This window comes from Chrysochloris asiatica, unplaced genomic scaffold (genome assembly GCF_000296735.1).
Source record: "Chrysochloris asiatica unplaced genomic scaffold, ChrAsi1.0 scaffold00066, whole genome shotgun sequence".
Classification (NCBI taxonomy): Eukaryota; Metazoa; Chordata; class Mammalia; order Afrosoricida; family Chrysochloridae; genus Chrysochloris; species Chrysochloris asiatica.
In genome coordinates, this window is record NW_006408584.1 from 10277314 (window position 1) to 10296938 (window position 19625).

Consider the following 19625-nt stretch of genomic DNA (forward strand, 5'->3'; position numbering starts at 1 on the left):
TATATATCACCATTTACCTCTATCCTGCTTAGCCCGTGTGTATCTCGCTATGTCTTTACCTGTCTTCATCATTCTTTTTCCAACTCCCCCCTTCTTGTGTATTATCTCGCCATCACCAGACTAAGCATGAGTTACACGTAGGATTAGAACTGAACTGCAAGGTTCATTTGAACCACAAGGATGGCAGTTCAAACTAACCAACCATTCCTTGGAAACTATACAGGGTCACTATGAGTCAGAACCAACTCGTTGGCACTTAACAACAACAGCCCTCTAACCAGTGAATTAATCTCCCTTCCCTCTCACCCCTGGCAACCATCAAAGAATGTGTCTTTTAGTATGCAAACCTTTTCTTGAGTTTTTACCGTAGTGGTCCCAAACAATATTTGTCCTTTTCTAAATTGATTAATTTTACTGAGCATAAATCTGCTCCTGTAAAGATTTACAGCCCCGGAAACCCTGTATAGGGTCGCTATGGGTCGAAACTGACTTGATGGCACTTGACAACAACAACAATGTCCTCTAGGGTCATCCATGTTAAGAGTTATTTCACAGATTCATTATTATTCTTCAGCGTGACATAGTATTCCATTGTTTGTGTGTACCAAAGTTTATCTGTTCTTCTACTGATGAGCATTTAAGCTGTCTCCATCTTTTTGCTATTGTATAGTGCTGTGATGAACACTGGTATGCATTTGTCTACTCATATCCTGGCTCTTTTATCTTGTGGATCTATGCCAAGTTGAGGGATTGCTGGGTCATATGGTACTTCTATTTCCAACTTTCTGAGGAAAAAACATATCATTTTCCAAAGTGGTTGAACCATTTCACATCATACAGTAACATAGGAGGGTCACTATCTCTCCACAACCTTGCCAACATTTGTTATTTTCTGTTTGTATGTGTTTTTTTATTTCTTTAAAAAAAACAAAAACAAAAACGTTGCTATTAATGCTGGTGTGAGATGATTTACATCTCTCTAATGGCTAATGATCATGAACATTTCTTCATATGTTTGCTGACTGCCTGAATGCCCTCTTTAGCGAAGTGTCTGTTCAGAATTGCAATTTTGTAATCCTAAAAATACATTTTGAATATGTATTTAGTAATGATCTCCTAGAAACAACTTAAAAATGGAATGAAATGATGTATTGGAGAAGCTAGTTGAAAATTCACTACTTTTATAGGAAATAAAATCCATAATAAAATTCAGATTTTGCACTTGGGATTCAGAATCACTTCATGCCTTCAGGATTTGTGGCAAGTCCCCTGATTCACTTTTTTTTTTTTTCCTTCATTCATTCTTGTGGCTTTTTTTTTTTTTTTTAGAAAGGTTTTCCTGAATTGTTTTTTGGGATACAGTACATTTTGCTCAAATATCCAGGGACGGTTTGTGTCTTTGCCTACTCAGTCCATTGTCCTTGACATTCCTCTTTAAAGTGGTTAGGTTAGCATTGCTGGGCACTTTCTACCTGCACATAAATTTGAGTTGGCACACAGCGGATTTCTGACTGCCTTTTTTTTTTTTTTTTTGGCTTACATAGTTTGTGTATAACTAGAGAAGCAGGAAGCAAAGCACCAATTTTGAAACTGTAAGTTTATGCATAGTATTTTCAATCCCAATAAAGCTCAATCTTATAAAGATATTAATAATAAAAGGCAATAATAATGAAAGCTTAAAAAAACAAAACAAAAAAAAGCAGTTGACTTAATATCAGAACTTAGATCATGACTGTTGGGATGGAACCTTTCCTCCCCCACTAAGCTGGGAACAACCTGTAGTCTCTGCTTTCAAGTAGTTTCCATCCACTGGTAGAGACAGTCATGCCTGGTGAGTATATAGATCAGTGTGAAAGTATAGTAAAATAAAACAAAAAGGAAATACATAGATGCTACAGCATACCCAGGAGGGATACCAGGCACCCCTGTCAGAATTTAAAATGTTAATTCAGATTTTAAAGAAACATTATGTAGTTGTGGGCTCCATTACAAGTTGCAAAGCATAAATTCCAAATTGAAACTTGATGTCTATTAAAAGAATCATGTATTTTAGTAGCCATGGATGACATCCATGTGTTATTTTGCCATGTACCACTCAGTGAAAGATGAAATATTTGTTGACAGATATGGTTTATTTAACAGGGATATTTTTCAAATAGATGAGATTGGGACTAGTTCTTTATTATACATTTGCCATTTCAATTCTCTTTTGTGTTGAATATATTCAGTTTAAAAAAAATGGGTTATTGATTGATGTTACAGTCTAGTGATTTTTAAAAAAATTTCTATTTTCTAATTGGAGTAAATTGCACTGCTACTTTAAAAAAATGTGTATTTAAAACTAATTAGTAGTACAATTCAGAATTAAGGGGCTTTGTAAGATAAGCACTGGACTGCTAACTGTAAGGTTGGTGGTTCAAACCTATCAGCTGCTCCCTGACACTATATAGGATCACTGTGAGTCAAAACCACCTCCACAGCACTTAACAACAACAACAGCAACAATACTAATGTATTCATTTAGCTCACCACCCTTTCACAGTTTTGTATGACTTAGGCTATACTAACAATTTTGGCCCACTTCTATAAAATACTTACAGGTTTTCCATATCTACAATAGTTTCTTATAAAATTGATGGTCTGTTGTGGCCAGTTGTTAAAAAAGCTATAGACCTAAAGACATCAGCTGCTGATTTGTACTTTTTCTTTACCTCCTGCCCGTTTGCTGAAGGGTTGTTGTTGTTGTTATGTGCTGTGGCGTGGGTTCCGATTCATAACGACCTTGTACAGGGTTTTGGAGGCTGTAAATCTTTATGGGAACAGAAAGCCTCATCTTTTGGGGAGGCTGGTAGTTTTGAACTGCTGACCTTGAGGCTCACAACCCGATTTGTAACCACTATGCTACTGGAGCTCCTTTTCTGAAGGGTAGTGGTGGTGATTAAATTATGCTAGCATGGGATATGACTGATGGTCTAATTACTTATTTCATATATGCATTCGTTCTCTCTGATTCCTTTTATATCAGTATTCATCTACTTTGTCCTTGTTACAGCATTCTATCTGGTTCACTTTTCACCATTATGAAATGATGGTGTTTTAATGACAAGGCAAAAAACTTATAAAAATGATATCTATTGTAAAAAGCAGAATCTTTCTGATGTGTTAATTTGAAATAGAATTGCAATTGACAAGTGATTACAAAAGGTAAAACAAGTTATCTTACAATTTTAGAAACAAAAAGATACCATTTTATATGTAGCATATTTGGTGTTAAAGTACTTCTTTATTCACTTACCAAAGGCATTTAACTATCCACCTTCTTTATTCATGGTAAGTGCACTAAACAAAAGGGACCGACTGTGAGTCACAACATTTCGTTGTTTTTGTGTAATGATATTAACTCTAATAATGGCTTTACTTAAAATATTGTTTCTCCTAAACATGGTTATTGAAATTGTGTTGCTATATATAGCTGTATTTTTGCCTCATTGGGCATTCATAGTTTCAAATACTAACTCTTGTCTGTGACTTGCTCAGAAGGTGCTATGAACAGCATGCTAATACTGCAGGCCACAAGTCTGACCATCTTCCCTTTGCTTCCAGAGGAAGAAGCGTGACTTCTCTTCAATAGTCACTGGTCTCTGCTCATCTCTTCTGTTGCCTTATTTCCTAGTGAATTCTTGTGTTTTATTCTACAGCGTTAGTTTTTCCCTCTTCACTGGGACCTTTCTTCAAGTCCGAAATTAGTTCTTACCTGTAACCCCCCTATCCCCAACGGCCTGCACTTCAACCCTGTGACTCCTTTAAGCTACCACTTCCTTTATTTTCTTTCTTTTATAACCAAACCTTGAAACATAGTGTATACTCATCTACATTTGCTAAGACTGACTCACTTCCTTTAACAGTCTGAAGGCACCTTTCTCTTGTGATGAAACTGCACTCTGGACTGTTGCCAGTCTCCTCTTTGGCATGAAATCCAAAAAAAGTCCTTATTTTCTTTACATCTAGGGGACATGGTGGTTCACAGTTTGGTTCTAGGAACTACCTCTTCTCTTGCATTACCTGGCATTTCTGGGTTTCCCTCTTTACCTTTCTGACCACCACCATCTTCCACTCTTACCTTCAGAAGGTAAGTCTGAAGCTGGACAAAACATCCCTCTTTTTAAGTACTTTCCTTCTTCCGATGATGCCTGCCCATCTCTGTTGCCTTGGATTTAATCTCAGTGTTGTTAGTTATTAATTGGTACGACCTTTGCCTTTGGGAGCCATTAACCCCAAGGACTGTGGTAACTGGTCTTCCTCTCTTGACTTTCCTGTTTTCATTTCTTCTTCGTTCCCATTCAGTGTTCACACTGCTATTGCATTACTCTGCTTAATCCATAAACCCTTTGTTGACTCATGTTCCTTACAGAATGTAACTCTATACCTTCAGTTGGCTCCATACTCATGATCTGGCTTCCATTTCTCATTTTAACCTCATCTTTATCACTCTGGTTCAGTTGGGTGAAACTATATCAGGCACATCTTGATGGCTCTATTGTCAAAATATTACTAATTTTATTAAAAAATAATACTTCAATATTGTTACTCTTCAGGACTGTCATTATACTCACCCCAGCCAAACTGGCCAGAATGTCCTATATTGTTGCAGTAGAACGCTAATCAGTCATCTAGTGGCCATTTTTTACTCTTCTAGATAAGTATTTTTTTTTACACATTAATAGAGAAATCACTTAAAGATAAAAATCAGGTTATAGCTCTGTAGAAATAGACAATATATCATTTTTTCTGCTCACTGCTCACTTGTGACTTTCCTCATACAAGCAAAACAAAATTATATCAGCTATCTATAGCAACAATGTCTTACAGGATCTAGCTCAGTGGTTCTGCAGAGGTGGTGGGATTACCCCTTCCTGTCACCCAAAGCAGCTTTTGGCAATGAGTGCTGGTTTCTTTGATTGTTACAAGGATGGTACCAGTGTTACCAGGATGGTACCCAACAAGCAAGGTAAACACAGATTTACTTTTTCTTACTACTTTGTAGTGAGCAATTTCACATTTTTCCACTACATTCAAGATTCTGCTTTTTGGTGTCACTGACATCTGTCTCGACCCCATCCCCACAACACCTTCTTACAGAATCAAAAATCTTTTCAAATTTACAGTACTTGACAGGGATAAAATACCTTGAAAACAAGAGAAGCGTGACTTATTTCCTAATCTGTAGAGAAAAAGTGGTGAAAAATGTGAAACTGTTCACTGTAGATTAGTAAGCAAGCACAAATAAACACATACTTGCCTTAAGAGGGGATGATGCTAAACAGGGACAAGACATTATTCTGCCCAAATGCCAATAGTACCCTAACTGAGAAACACTAGTTTTCTTTCACTTCTGTTTACTTATCCAGCAGCATCACTTCCCTCATTCTTAACTTATTCTCCTATGGCCACACTGATCTTCTTTCTCTTCTGTCTCAGGGCCTTTGTACATTTCCTCCCTTTTTTTCTGTTTGGATCACTTTCTTCCTCACTTGACTCAGGTCACTGTTCATGCGTCACTTTCTCATTCATCTTCTTTATCCTTTTTTTTTTTTACCCCTCTCCACTCACTATGACCTTACCTTTATTTTTCTTTATTGTCTTTGTTACCACCTATCATTAGCAAATGTACTTCTGTGTTCAACGTTTGTCCATCTCCTCTAGTAGAAATTCAGCCTGTCTTGCTCACAGAGTATCCCCAACACCTAGACAATGCCTTGAACTGTAGTGCTCAGTAAACATTGTTGACTGAATGAATGAACAGATGAATCACAGATGCTTTCTGTTCTGAGAAGTGTGATTCATCTTGTGTTCCCTTCTTTCCTCTTGAATTTGAGTGCACTTTTTTGCATTTCCAGTTCCTATCCAGCACCTCAGGTTTGTTTCAGTTGTTAATTCTTTCACAATGCCTTCTTTGGTCTTGCTAATCAGAAGTAATCGCTTTCCTCAGAACTCTCATAGAATGTTATCTCTATCTCTTATATGTATTACATTCACTGGAAGGTATAGTTATATTTATGTTTGGACCACTCTCAGTGCCCATTTCATGATTATATCCAGTGCCTAGTGCAACACCTTCCTCTCAATAGGCTTTCTTTTCTTGTCAGTTGAATAGGTGTCTTTTTGTGCTTTCTTGGGTGAAAGGCCTTCTTTTGAGAATTCATGTCAAGAAAGCAATGGAGGGGTACTGAAAAATGATTCTACATATGGGGAAGACTGATACTACTTAGGATGACAGAGCAAGTTAGAGACAAATAGTTCTGCTTTAACCTTATGAAGAGATGAAGCTAGACAAGCCAAGGGGGTCATGATACTGTTCTTCATAAAAGTCCACCCTAGGACAGGGGTACTGTCCACACATACTGCATTTACAGCAGCCCAATTGGCTTCATAACCAGACAGTTCAGAACTTTCCGTTTAAAAACGAATTTTTTCAACTGAACACATGTATTAGAGGTGTGGTGGGGATCAGTAAGGAATAAACATGTTCCATAAAAGTTAAAGTGTCACCAAGTGGAGAGTTGTTAACTGTTGTTAACTTAAGTTCTTTCTCACTTTTAGTTGTAAAATACATTTTAGAAGGTGAAAGATTAACAAGGGAAGCAATAAACTGACTGAAATTTGTCCTCAGATTACAATTCCACTTTTATTTGAAGCAGACTTGGTTATTATTTAGTTATGATATTTATCTAACTGTGTTATTAATTTGGAGTCCTTGTGTGGCACTGTAGGATAAGCATTGGTCAGCAGTTCAAACCCATCATTTGCTCCTCGGAAACTATGTTTTTGTTGTGAAGCATGAGTCAGAAATGACTTGATAGCACATAAAAACAACAACAATGTGTTACTAATTTGGAGTTAAATTGTATTATCTTAAACCCCTGTTTGGAAGTTGTGAAAATATATAGAACAATCAATGATTTACAGTTCAAATAGCATATCATGTTTGGTAAGGTGGAGGGTCAGAGAAAAAGAGGAAGACCCCTAACGAGATGGATTGGCCAAGTGGCAGCATCGATGGACTCAGGCGTGGCAACAGTACTGAGGTTGGACCAGGATCGGGCAGTGTTTTGTTCTGCTGTGCATAAAGTCGCTATGAGTTGGTGCCGACTTGATGGCACCTAACAACAACAACAACAGTATGTATTAATGTCTATGTTGCTATTTTAAATTGCAGTATCCTTTGTCTTGGGGAGAAAACAAAAAATGAAAACAACAACAACAACAACCACAAAAACCTCAAGAAAATAGATTGAATATACATGATTACCCTGGTGTGGCTCTGTGTGTTAATGCGCTGGACTGCAAGGTTGGTTTGAACTACAAGGTTGGTGGTTCAAACTCACCAGCCACTGATCAGAAACCCTATACAGGGTCTCTACGAGGTGGAACCAAGTCGACAACACTTAACTACTTAACAACAGTCAAGTAGTAGATATCTACACTTGATAATATTATAAGAAAAACCTGTGATGGGGGAATAAGGGTGTTAAGGCTTTACTTTTAGAAGTGTGAATTAAAGTGTGAATAACACAGTCTATTGTTATTGTGAATAATATAGTCTAAGGAGCCATGGTGGCACTGCAGGATAAGCATTGGACTGCTAACCACGTACCATGTGTCAATTCACATCCACTAGTGGCCTCTTGGGGAAAAGTTGAGGCTGCTGTTTCCATGAAGATTTAGTCTTTGAAACCCTATATATCAGGGGTTGTTGTTAAGTGCCGTCAAGTCGATTCCATCCCATGGTGGGTGGGGAACCTTTTTTCTGCCAAGGGCCATTTAATATTTATAGCATCATTCACAGGCCATACAAAATTGTCAACTTAAAAATTAGCCTGCTACAGTGTGATGTCTGGAATTGCGGTTGCCTTGGCAGGGCCAGACCAAATGATTTCTTATACAGTCCTTGGCTGGACATTCCCCACCGCTGCTATATATGGTCCCTATGAGCTGAAACGGACTCAATGGCAGTGGGTTTTTTTTTTTATTTTTTTTATTATAATTATAGTCTGTGTGCTAAATAATAAGATTGTGCTATAGCTCAGCAGTTCACTGTGTGTTTTATATAAAGGTTTAGGATCCTTCCTAATAAAAGACTATCAGAACTTTAGAATTCAGATTTTACTTAAATGATGAATTTTAAAATTCAAATGACAAATTTTAGTGGGTTGTTAACTTAAGTTCTTTCTTAAGGCATCATTCTAGGATTGAACAACTACTCTCTTTTATTGTCCTGGTGTATTGGTATGGAGCTATGGGATAAGCACTGACCTGCTAGGTCAGTTTGAACTTCAAGGTTGCCAGTTCATATCCTCCAGACCCTCCTAGGAAACCCTATATGGGGTCACTGTGAGTTGGAACTGACTCAGTGACACTTAACAACAGCAGCAACACTTTAACTGTATATTTATTATAAAGTATTTTATAAGGAGTATAGATAGAAGCACAATCAGAATGCTCCTTACAAGTAAGGATGGCAAAACTTTGTCTTTCTTATTTTAGACATATTACTGGGAAAGACCAGTCATATCTGATAAAGTAGTGAGTAGAAATGAGGGACCCCTCAATGAGATACAATAGCCTGAAAAACGGGCTCAAACATCATAGGGGTGTGCAGGACCTGACAACATTGTGTTTTATTTACACACAGTGTCCTCCTAAGTTAGAGCTGACTTGAACTAACATCAACAAACTGTATTTAAATATTGAAGTGTATTGCTATCATAAAGAAGATCTTAGCTTAGTGCACGTATTTGACTTAACTTTCCCATGTAGAGCATTCTGTTGTGGTGCTGTAGGATAAACACTGGTCTGTCTGCAAGGTTTTTGAACTGCAAGGTTGGTGGTTCAAACTCACTAGCCGCTCCTTGGAAAACCTATACTGGATTGTTTTGATTTGGAACTGACTTGACAGCGCTTAAACAATAATAGCATCTCTCGTAGGAGGGTGAGTCAAAAAGTACTGCTACTCAGGCTCTAGTTTATATACATGTATAAGTATATTCCAAGCAAGATGTGTTTAGACATACCACTGCGTTGTGTGACTGGCTAGAGACAAGTTCTGACAGTAAATAGTGAATGATACCTTAGTCTTATTCAGATGCCTTCCAAAAAAAAAAAAAAGGGGTGGGGGGAGGGGACGTATTTCCTGACTTTTGTGCCATGGATAAAAACGATTTTTAGATCAGGGCTAACAAGAAACTTTAAACAAAACTCAAGTGGAATCTTCCCAAATCATTGAAGCTTTGCAACAAGTTTATTGGAATGCTGCCCACAAAAACAATAATTTTTAAATGGATCAAGTATTTTAAGGAAGGTTGGAAAGATCTCAAAGACAAGCCAAGAGAAGGAAGACTATCATCCTTGATGAATGAAGAAACTGTGGCTGAGTCCAGAAACTTGTGCAAGAAGACTGTATAATTACGAATGATGAGATAGTTACTGAAGTTGGAATCTCACATGGTTTGGCATTTTCAATTTTAAGCGAATTGTTGCCTCAGAAAGCTTTCAGTTCAATGTGTGTCAAAAGTGTAATTAGTGTAAAGATCAACTAGATCAAAGAGCTGATCTTTCAGCAAGATTAAAGCTAATGAAGATGATTTTATGGAATGAATTGCAACTGGAATGAGTCTTGGATATATTAATGTGATGTATTGAGCAAGCACCAATAAATTACCAGTGGTTTCCAAGGAGATCTGCTCGGACATTTACATTTAAGACATAGAGATTAGCTTAAAAGGTTAAGGTGGTTCTATTTACCCCAAAGGGGGTAATCTTGATATATTTTTCTTAAAAGACACAGGATGATCACAGGGGTCTATTATCAAGTTTTAAAAACATTCAATCTGCATTTCTGAGAAAAAGTCCAGCAAAATTGTGCTGAAGATTTTTTTCCATCATAGTACACCTGCTCATTCTTCAAGGGTAGCAAGGGCTATCCTGTGAGAATTTTCTTATGAAATCGTACTCCATCCACCCTACAGCCCTGATCTTACCCCTTCAGACTTTTTTTTTTTTTAATCCCCAAACGTAAAGAACATTTAGTAGGAACATGATTTGAGTCCTTCAAGGATGCTAAAAATGCCATTTTGACTTCTTGTAAATAGAAGAGTGCAGAATTCTTTGGACAAGGGTAAGAGAGCTGGAAACAGCACTTTCAGAAGTGTATAGGCCTTAATGGAGAATATATTGAGAAAAAACAGCTTCACATTTTTGGTGTTTTTATTTAATAAAGTGTTCTGTGATTTTGTAACAATAGTTTTTGACCTATCCTGTAAATATTTTCTAAAATTTCTCAAAACAAAGTTGTCATAAATTACCGATTATGGTATAACTTAAATTGTACATTGTCTTAGATGAATAATCAATAGAGGCATTTTCGTCACTTTCATAGCTTCAATTTTGGGAAAACTAGGTCTTAGAATGTTCTTAAAATTCATATCTGCTGGACAAAGACTCAGCTGGGTGACCGTCTATCACAGTTTATTGGAAAGATATTTTTTTTTTTTTACTATTCAGATGCTGCTCTTTGAGTTCTGTTTATAAATGTTGTCAGAAACAATGTTAGTCTTTTGCTTGAAAGGAAAATGACAGAAAGAATACAACCATTACTTGACTTACTCTGGTTTTGTGTGCAACCTCTCAATGCCATTGAGGATTACTCTTGTTCAATAGAGAGTTCGGATGATGTGGTGTCAGCAAATTGGAAATAGTATAAAACATAGAGCACGCCTCTCATTTCTGATTAACCACTTGAGACCCTTCTGTATTAAAGTTAAGTTATATGTGAAGTGTTTTGACACATAAAATTCAAAGAGCATGTACTTTAACTAAAGGAGAATAAATAATTTGTCTGCTAAACTTCAGCCCTTACAGTGAATTTAACCTATGCCTAACCTTCAACCTGCACCTTAGGATAAACACTTGACCTCAAGGTCGGTTTGAACAGCAAGGTTGGTGCCTTGAACTCACCAACTTCTCCTCGGAAACCCTGTACAGGGCCACTATGAGTCGGAATTGATTCAGTGGCACATAACAACAACATGTTAGTAATACTACTAGTATGTTATATACTAATTATAACATAATTATGTAATATAATATGCAAGTCTATTGTTGTTAGAAGCCGTCGAGTTGGCACTAACGCATAGCCACCTTATTTATGCACAACAGATCGAAACATTGCCAGGTCCCGAACAAACCTCACAATCATTGCTAAACCTGGGTGTATTGCTGCCGCCATTGTGCTAATCTACCTTACTAGGAGTTTTCCTCTTTTTCTCCCACCCTCCATTTTACCAACGTAGTATCCTTCTCCAGGAACTGGTCCTTCATGATAATATGCCTAATGTATGAGGATGAAGTGTGGCCTTCCTGGCTTTACTTGTTGGTACAGAAGTTTGAGTAGTTGTGGTATTAACTGGGCTTCCTTGTTGTTGTTGTTAAGTACCATGGAGTCGGTTCCAACTCAGTGACCCTGCACAGGATTTCCAAGGCTGTAAATCTTTACGGGTGCAGAAAGCCTCTTCTTTCTCCCGTGGAACAGCTGGTAGTTTCGAACTGCCGACCTTGAGGTTAGCAGCCCAATTTGTAACCACTACGCTACCAGAGCTCCTTGGACTTCCTTGTAGCCGTATGGATATTATCCTATCACAGATAGTATTGTACTTCAAGACAGATCTCAATATGTTATTTTTGATGATGAATGCAATGCCATTCCTCTTCAATTTGTCATTCCCGGCATAGTAAACCTTGTGATTGTCAAATTCAGAATGGCTGATACCAGTCCATTTCAGCTCATTAATGCCCAGGATGTTCATGTTTGTACATTCCATTTCATGTTTGACAATTTACAATTTTCCTTGATTTATACTTTGTATAGTCCACATTAGATTAGTAATGGATATTTATAGGTGTTTCTCTTCATTCTGAGTTGTGCCCCATCAGTAAATGAAGGTCTGGAAAGCGTTGCTTTATTTGTGTATTCACAGTCAACTCTACTTTGATGAGGCAGTCATATTTTGAGTGCCTTCCAACCTGAGGGGCTCATCTTCAGGCACCGTATCTGACAATATTTTGGTGCTCTTCATCATGTTTCAATATTGAAAATTTGGTACTGACAGTGTCCTACTGCTATTCATAAGGTTTTTACTGACTAAATATATGAAAGTAGTCCATCTCCCCTTCTTCCTAGCTTGTCTTTGTCTGGAAGCTCAGCTGAAACCTATCCACCGGGGGTGACCCTGCTGGTATTTAAAATACCTGTGGCATAGCTTCCAGAAGCACAGCAACATGCAAGCCACCACTGTATGACAAACTGACAGATGAACAGTGGAATATGCTAGTATATTATGTAATAAATAACTATTAAGAACAGGTTTTTAGTATATTATGTAATACACTGGTAGTACTACTTATATATTCTTTGTTGATGTTAAGTGCTGTTGAATTGCTTCTTACTGATAGCAACTACATATAGGGTTTCCAAGGAGCAACTGTTGAGTATGATCTGCTAACCTTGTGGTCCAGTGTTTATTCCACAATGCCAAACCAGGACTCCCAGCATGTTATATAAAATACTAATAATCTTTTATTACTAATTATTTATTAGTAGCTTGAAATTACAAGGAAATATGATCTGAAGTAAGAATTTACACATCCATACATTTAATGAGAATATTTCTAATATAATAATTAATAATAACAGATTATTAGTTCAACTGAGAATGTTGCTATGGAGTTTTTTGGGTAGTTTTTCGATGGGGGTGTCTACTGTTATGAAAGCTAATCCCACTGGAGTTGGATGCCTCAAGTACTGAGAGGTGAATAGGACTGAGAGTTGCTAAAACCTCCAAAGGCCTGACAATGACTCTCCTCTTGGAACCAAGCAAATGTATCTCCTCCCACCCCGAAGCTCCACTCTCGCGATTGTTCTTTACCTAAATGTGTGCTATAGAGTATCAGGGGAAAAAAATATATACATAGCTTGTAGGGGAGAACATCAAACAGAAGTTCATTTGGTTCAATATTTAATCATTTAGCTTGTAAAATAACAGGCATTAAAAATGAAGTGTAGTCTTCATCAGTTTGCAAGTGAGGACTCTGGTTTCTGTGCATGCCACTTGATGGTTTCTTTCAGTTATATATATAAAATAAAAAGTTCATTGTAAAGAGATTAAGGTATATCATTTTCAGTGTCATTATTAAAGCCATCAAAGTCATACACAGTTTCCAGCACAAAATGATTTTCCTATGCTACTTGCTTTTCTCTGAATTTGTAGCTAGGCAGTGAAAAATAAGGAACGCTGGTTCACACTGATGGATTCAAGTAGTTTAGTATTTGAAGCAGAACCCCAAAGTTCCTCTTGTATTTTATTTGATCTCTCCTCCCATCTCTTCCCCCACCTCCGTCTCTTCCCTAATTTAGGTTGTTTTTGTTGTTAAGCGCTGTTGAGTTGGTCTTGACTCATAGGGAGCCACCCAGTATAGGGTTTCCAAGGAGCAGTTTGTTGGTTTTAACTGCCATCTTTGTGGTTAGCAGTGCAGTGCTTATCCTACAGAGCCACATGCTAATTTGAATCAATTAGTTAATAGTAAACTATCTAAGAGTTCTTATAGTGATCCTTAGACAAAATAAAGATCTGGGAATAAAAAGCATGACATTTAAGTGCATGAAATGATTTGCACAGGATGGCGAATAAATAAATGATTATGATTGCTTGAGGAGAGAATAGAATAGAGGAGCACATGTTAAAAAGGGTTCTCAACCTCAAAAAAGTATAATCCCCTGGTTTCAGCAGCAAGAATACATGAACAAGGCTCTTGAGTTTGAGCTCTTTGAGCTTTCAGAGCAGCCGTCTCCTGGCCCTCTGCCTGCAAACAGGCCTAAAGGAAATAGAAAACAGTAGACAAAGAAGGACAAACACAAGCTGCCCCTTATATACCGTCTCTCAAATATTTGGTGAAGGGTTTCAGAGGAGAGCACATTCATTTTTTAGCAGATAATCTTTGAAAGGATTGATTTTTTTTTTTTTTAAGGAAAAAAACATGAAAATAAAGTAATGACTCCTTTATTTGACATTGGTTAGAGAATAAGGTATTCTCAAGGGTGAATATTTAGCTAACTGACTTGTGTCAAATGCCAGAATCCCTTTTATTTTTAATTAAATCTTTCCCTAAATGCATTAGTACGCCCTCCATTGATTAAATAAAGACTACACAGCATAAACTAACCCTTGGGATTATGGTTATGCACATTTGTAATGTACCATGACTTAAAATAGTCCAGAGTCTGTTTCTTCTGTCCTTTCTAGAGGTCAGTCTGTCAGTTATTCCCTGAGCCACTGTTGTGATGCTTGTATTATCAGCCCCTCCTCCAAAGTTTTAATGGTTTGAGAAATCAGGTAACCAAGTTTATTGTGAATTATCTTGTGATATAAGGAAGGTTACCAAGACTGGACCCCAGTATCACTAGGGTTGGTGTCATCCAATGTTCATGATCAATTTTAATTGTAGACTGATATATGATAAATACAGCTGTAATGTTTCCTACAATACATGAATATTTTTATTGTTATTAGGTGCCTGTGAGTTTATTCCAACTCATAGCAACCCTATTACAACACAATGAAACACTACCTCGTCTGTCCTATACCATCCTCAGAATTGTTAGACTTGAGCCCGTTGCTACTGGCACTGTGCCAGTCCATCTCACTGGTGTCTTCTGCTTTTTCTTTAACCCTCCTCTGTATAAAGCATGATGTCCTCCAGGGACTGGTACATTCTGATAACATAAGAGACGGAGTCTCAACCATCCTGGCTTCTAATGAGCATTCTAGCTGTACTTCTAACACAGATGTGTTTGTTCTTTTGGCACTATATGGTGCTCTTTCACTGTTCTTCTCTAATACCATAACTCAAATGTATCATTTCTTCTATGGACTTCCTTGCCTTCCTTATTCACTGTCTAACTTTCACAGGTATATGAGGCTATTGAAAATACCATGGCTTGAATTAGGCACACCTTAGTCCTCAAACTGTTATCTTTGCACTTTTAAGAGATCTTGTAAAGCGTATTTGCCTAATGCAATAAATTGTTTGATTTCTTGGCTGCTGCTTCTATGAGTGATTATATAATTCCAGATTATATGAATAATAACAACAAAATTGTTCTGTAAAATCATTTGGCATTGAATTACGATAGTTATATTATTTGTAACTGTGCAAAAGACTTTTTGATTCCCCTTCTTTTATTTTAATTACTAATTCATTCTAAAAAAAAGTTATTGATGTAGGTTCACAAATACTAATTGCCACAATATTATAGCTAAAACACCAGAAAGTTTGACAAAACCAGTGATTATAAAAACACCAGCAGTGAAAACAGTAGTTGTGCTTCTACTGTGTTCATATAAAAAAAAAAAAACCATATAATTTAATTGTTAATTGTAATGCCAGCTCTAGCTAGAGTGAATTAAAAAGTTCAAAAAGTAAATTAGCATAAAGTTTTAGCCTTGTGGAGTCCTGGTGTGGCTCTGTGGGTTAATGCTCTGGATTACAAGGTTGATTTGAACCACAAGGTTGACAGTTCAAGCTCACCATTCAACTCCTTGACACCCTATACAGGGTCGCTATGAGTTGGAACTGACTCAAAGACACTTAACAACAACAACGTATGTACTCGCATTGAGTATGTAAGATGAGTTTATGAAAAATGTGTTGTTTAACTATGTGGATATTTTCATAAAAAATAGTAAAGTTCTGCTGAAACAGTGCATAAAAATTTTATGGACAGTCATTTTGTGTCACCCCTTCTAATAGTATCAACTGACCCATACCCCTGAACATCCCTAGTTACGCCACTGAGGCTGTGTGTGAGGTTTTGTGACAAGTTGTATTTGGGTGGATTGAATACAATTCTTTGCTCAGGGTTGTGTTTCAGATGTTGGGAGTATGTCAAAAATCAGATTGCCTCTTGGTCTGTGTACAGGCTCTTCTTGAGCACAATTGAGTGTTCTGGAATATCTATTTTTCTCAATGTTATCTGTCACTTGATACACAAGTTGAAAACCTTTGCACAGTCAGTGGTGGTGGTGGTGGTGGCTGTGTGCTGTGGAGTTGGTTCCAACTCATAGTGACCCTGTACAGGGATTCTGAGGCTGTAAATCTCTATGGGAACAGAAAGCCTCATCTTTCTCCTGTGGAACAGCTGGTAGTTTCAAACTGCTGACCTTGCGGTTTGCAGCCTGATTCAATAAAACACAGGTAAACTTCTTTCTGGTATTCTCTGCTTTCAGCCAAGATCCATGTGACATGAACATTAATATCCCTCCTTCCACGTCCTCATTTAAATTTGGCTTGAACCTTTGTTTGTTAAGTACTGTGGAGTCGGTTCCGACTCATAGTGACCCTGTACAGGGTTTCCGAGGCTGCAAGTCTTTACGGGAGCAGAAAGCTTCATCTTTCTCCTGCAGAACAGCTGGTAGTTTCGAACTACCAACTTTGAGGTTAGCAGCCTGATTTGTAACCACTACGCTACCGGAGCTCCTTTGGTAGTCCCCATTAATGTACTGTTGCAGCCATTTTTGAATTGCCTTGAGGAAAATTGTATTTAAAATGTGATATTACTGGTATTTTTTGATGATTTCTACATTCGGTTGTTGTTACCTCTCTTTGGAATTGGCATAGACATGGATCTCCTTCTATCTCTTTCAATCCGGTAGTTGTCTTTCAAATTTCATGGCATAGATGAGTGAATGCCTCCAGTGCTTCATCAGTTTGTTGAAAGATTTCAATTTGTATTCCATCAGTTCTTGGAGCCTTGTTCTTTGCCAGTGTCTTCAATGCAGCATGGACTTCCTCGTTCAATACCATTGGCTCTTATTCCTATGCTATGTCTTGAAATGGTTGAACATTGACCATTACTTTTTGGCACAGTGATTCTGTGTATTCCTTCCTTTTTTTTTTTTTCTTTCCTTCCATATTCTTTTGATGTTTTCTGCATGATTGAATATTTTGCCCAGAGAATCCTTCAATATTGCAAGTTGAGGCTTTGAGGCTTGAATATTTTTCTTCATTTCTTTAAGCTGAAAAATGCTGAGCGAGTTTTTCCCTTTGAGTTTTCTAACTCCAGGTCACTGCACATTTCATGCTAATATTTTGTCTTCTCAAGCTGCCCTTTGATATTTCCTGTTCAGCTTTTTTACCTCATCATTTCTTCCATTTGCTTTAGCATCTCTATGCTGTAAAGCAAGTTTCTGAGTCTTTTCTGACATCCATTTGGCATTTTCCTTCTTTCTTGTCTTCTTAATGACTTTTTGCTTTCTTCCTGTATAATGTTCTTGATGTCACCCCACAGGCCTTACGGTCTTTCATCATTAGTGTCTAATGTACTAAATCTATTCTTGAGATGATCTCTGTATTGAGGTGAGACATGCTCCGGGTCATATTTTTGCTCTGGTGTATGTGTTTTAATTTTCTTCAGCTTCATTCTGAACTTGCATATGAGCAATAGATGGTATGTTCCACAGTCTCCTCCTGGTCTGGTTTTGGCTGATGGTAATTGAGATTTTCTACCTTCTTTTTCCACAGATGTAGTCGGTTTGATTTCTGTATATTTCATTTGGTAAGGTCTTTTATATTGCTTAAAAACAAGGCTTGCAGGGTATACCCTTTGGTTGGTTGGTGATTTATGGAGGGGATTGTAACCATGTTCTCCCATGTAAACTATCACATAATTCACAATAAAACATGTAAGAAAAAAATAATAAGTCATTGGTCTTTAACAAAATTCTATATTGAAATTTGTGGCTCCGTTTCTAACACCAAGGTCATATTTTCCAACTACTGATCCTTCCTTTTTGTTTCTAATGTTTGCATTCCAATCTCCAGCAGTTATCAATACATCCTGAATGCAAGTTTGATGAATTTCATTCTGATGAAGTTGGTAGAATTCTTTAGTTTCATCATCTCTTGCTTTAATGGTTGATGCTTTAAATTTGAATAATAATGGTATTAACTGGTCTTCCTTGTGGCATATGGATATTATCCTACCACAGACAGCATTATACTTCAAAATAGATCTTGAAATATTCTTTTTAATGATGAATGCAACAGCATTCCTCTTCAATTTGTCTTTTCTGGCATAGTAAGCCATTTGAATGTCAGATTCAAAATGGTCAATACCAGTCCATTTCAGCTCACTAATGCCTAGAATGGACTCCTGGTGTGGGACTGCAGGTTAATGCTCTGAACTGCAAGGTCAGTTTGAACTGCAAAGGTGAAGGCTCAAGCTCACTAGCTGGTCCTGGGAAACCCTATACAGGGTTGCTATGAGTCAGAACTGACTCGATGGCACTTAACAACAATAGCAACACCCATTCAATTTATCATTCCTGACACAGTGAACCTTGTGATTGTCAGATTCAAAATGGCCAATACCAGTCCATTTCAGTTCATTAATGCCTAGGTTATTGATGTTTATGCCTGCCATCTCATTTTTGACAACTTTGAATCTTTCCTAGATTCATACTTCATACATTCCATGTTCCAGTTACTAGTGGATGTTTACAGCTTTTTCTCTTCATTTTGAGTTGTGCCCCATCAACAAATGAAGGTCCCGAAAGCTTTATACCATTTGTATCATCATGGTCCACTGTACTTTGAGGAGGCAGCTCTTCCCCAGTTGTATTTTGAGTACCTTCCTACCTGAGGGATTCATCTTCTGGCACTCTATCTGACAGTTTCCCACTGCTATTTGTAAGATTTCCAGTGGCTAAACATTCATTCAGAAGTATTCTCCTTCTCTTTTTTCATAGTCTGTCTTAGTTGAAAGCTCTGCTAAAACCTGTCTATCATGGGTGAACCTGTTGGTGTTTAAAATACTGATGGCATAGCTTCCATTATTACAGCAACACCAAGCCACCATAGTACGACAAACTGATAGATGAGTGGTAGAAACACTATACTGCCTATGTGACATGGGTTAAGTGTTATAGTGCTAATAAACTGTAAGGTAGGCAGTGTCAAACCTGTTCTCATGGAGAAAGATACGACTGTCTACAACTGAAAAGATTTATAGTCTTGGAAACTCTATGGAGCAGTTCCACTGTGTCCTGTCAGACCACTATGAGTTGGAATTGACTTGGCAGTGGATATACTACCTACTTGGGGGGCAGTGGTAGTTCAACGGTAGAATTCTATTCTTCATTCTAATCATACATCCCAGTGTACACGTCAGTGTTACTGTGTTTCTGTGATGCTGAACAGGTTTCCACAGAGCTTCCCAATGAAGATGGACTCAGGAGAAAGGTCTGGCAGTCTGTTTCCAAAATGTTAGCTAATGAAACCTGATGACTCTCAATGTTCCAATCTCATTGTATATAAGGTCACTATAAATTGACAGTTGATTTGACAGCAGCAACAACATACTGTCTGCTTGTTGCATATGCAAAGAATGCATTTCAATATTAACTTCAATAAGATATAATTAGGCATGCAATACTGCTTTAATTCTTTTTTTTTTTTTTAATTAAATGTTTTTATTTTGGATTGAGTGAAAGTTTACAGGGCACATCATCAGCTTC

At 37.4% G+C, this 19625-nt stretch overlaps 1 protein-coding gene across 1 annotated transcript in view; it reads left to right on the top strand.

Moving 5' to 3' along the window:
* Positions 1 to 19625, top strand: part of SH3RF1 (SH3 domain containing ring finger 1) — a 280420-nt gene that overhangs the window by 80584 nt on the left and 180211 nt on the right. The window lies entirely within an intron of this gene.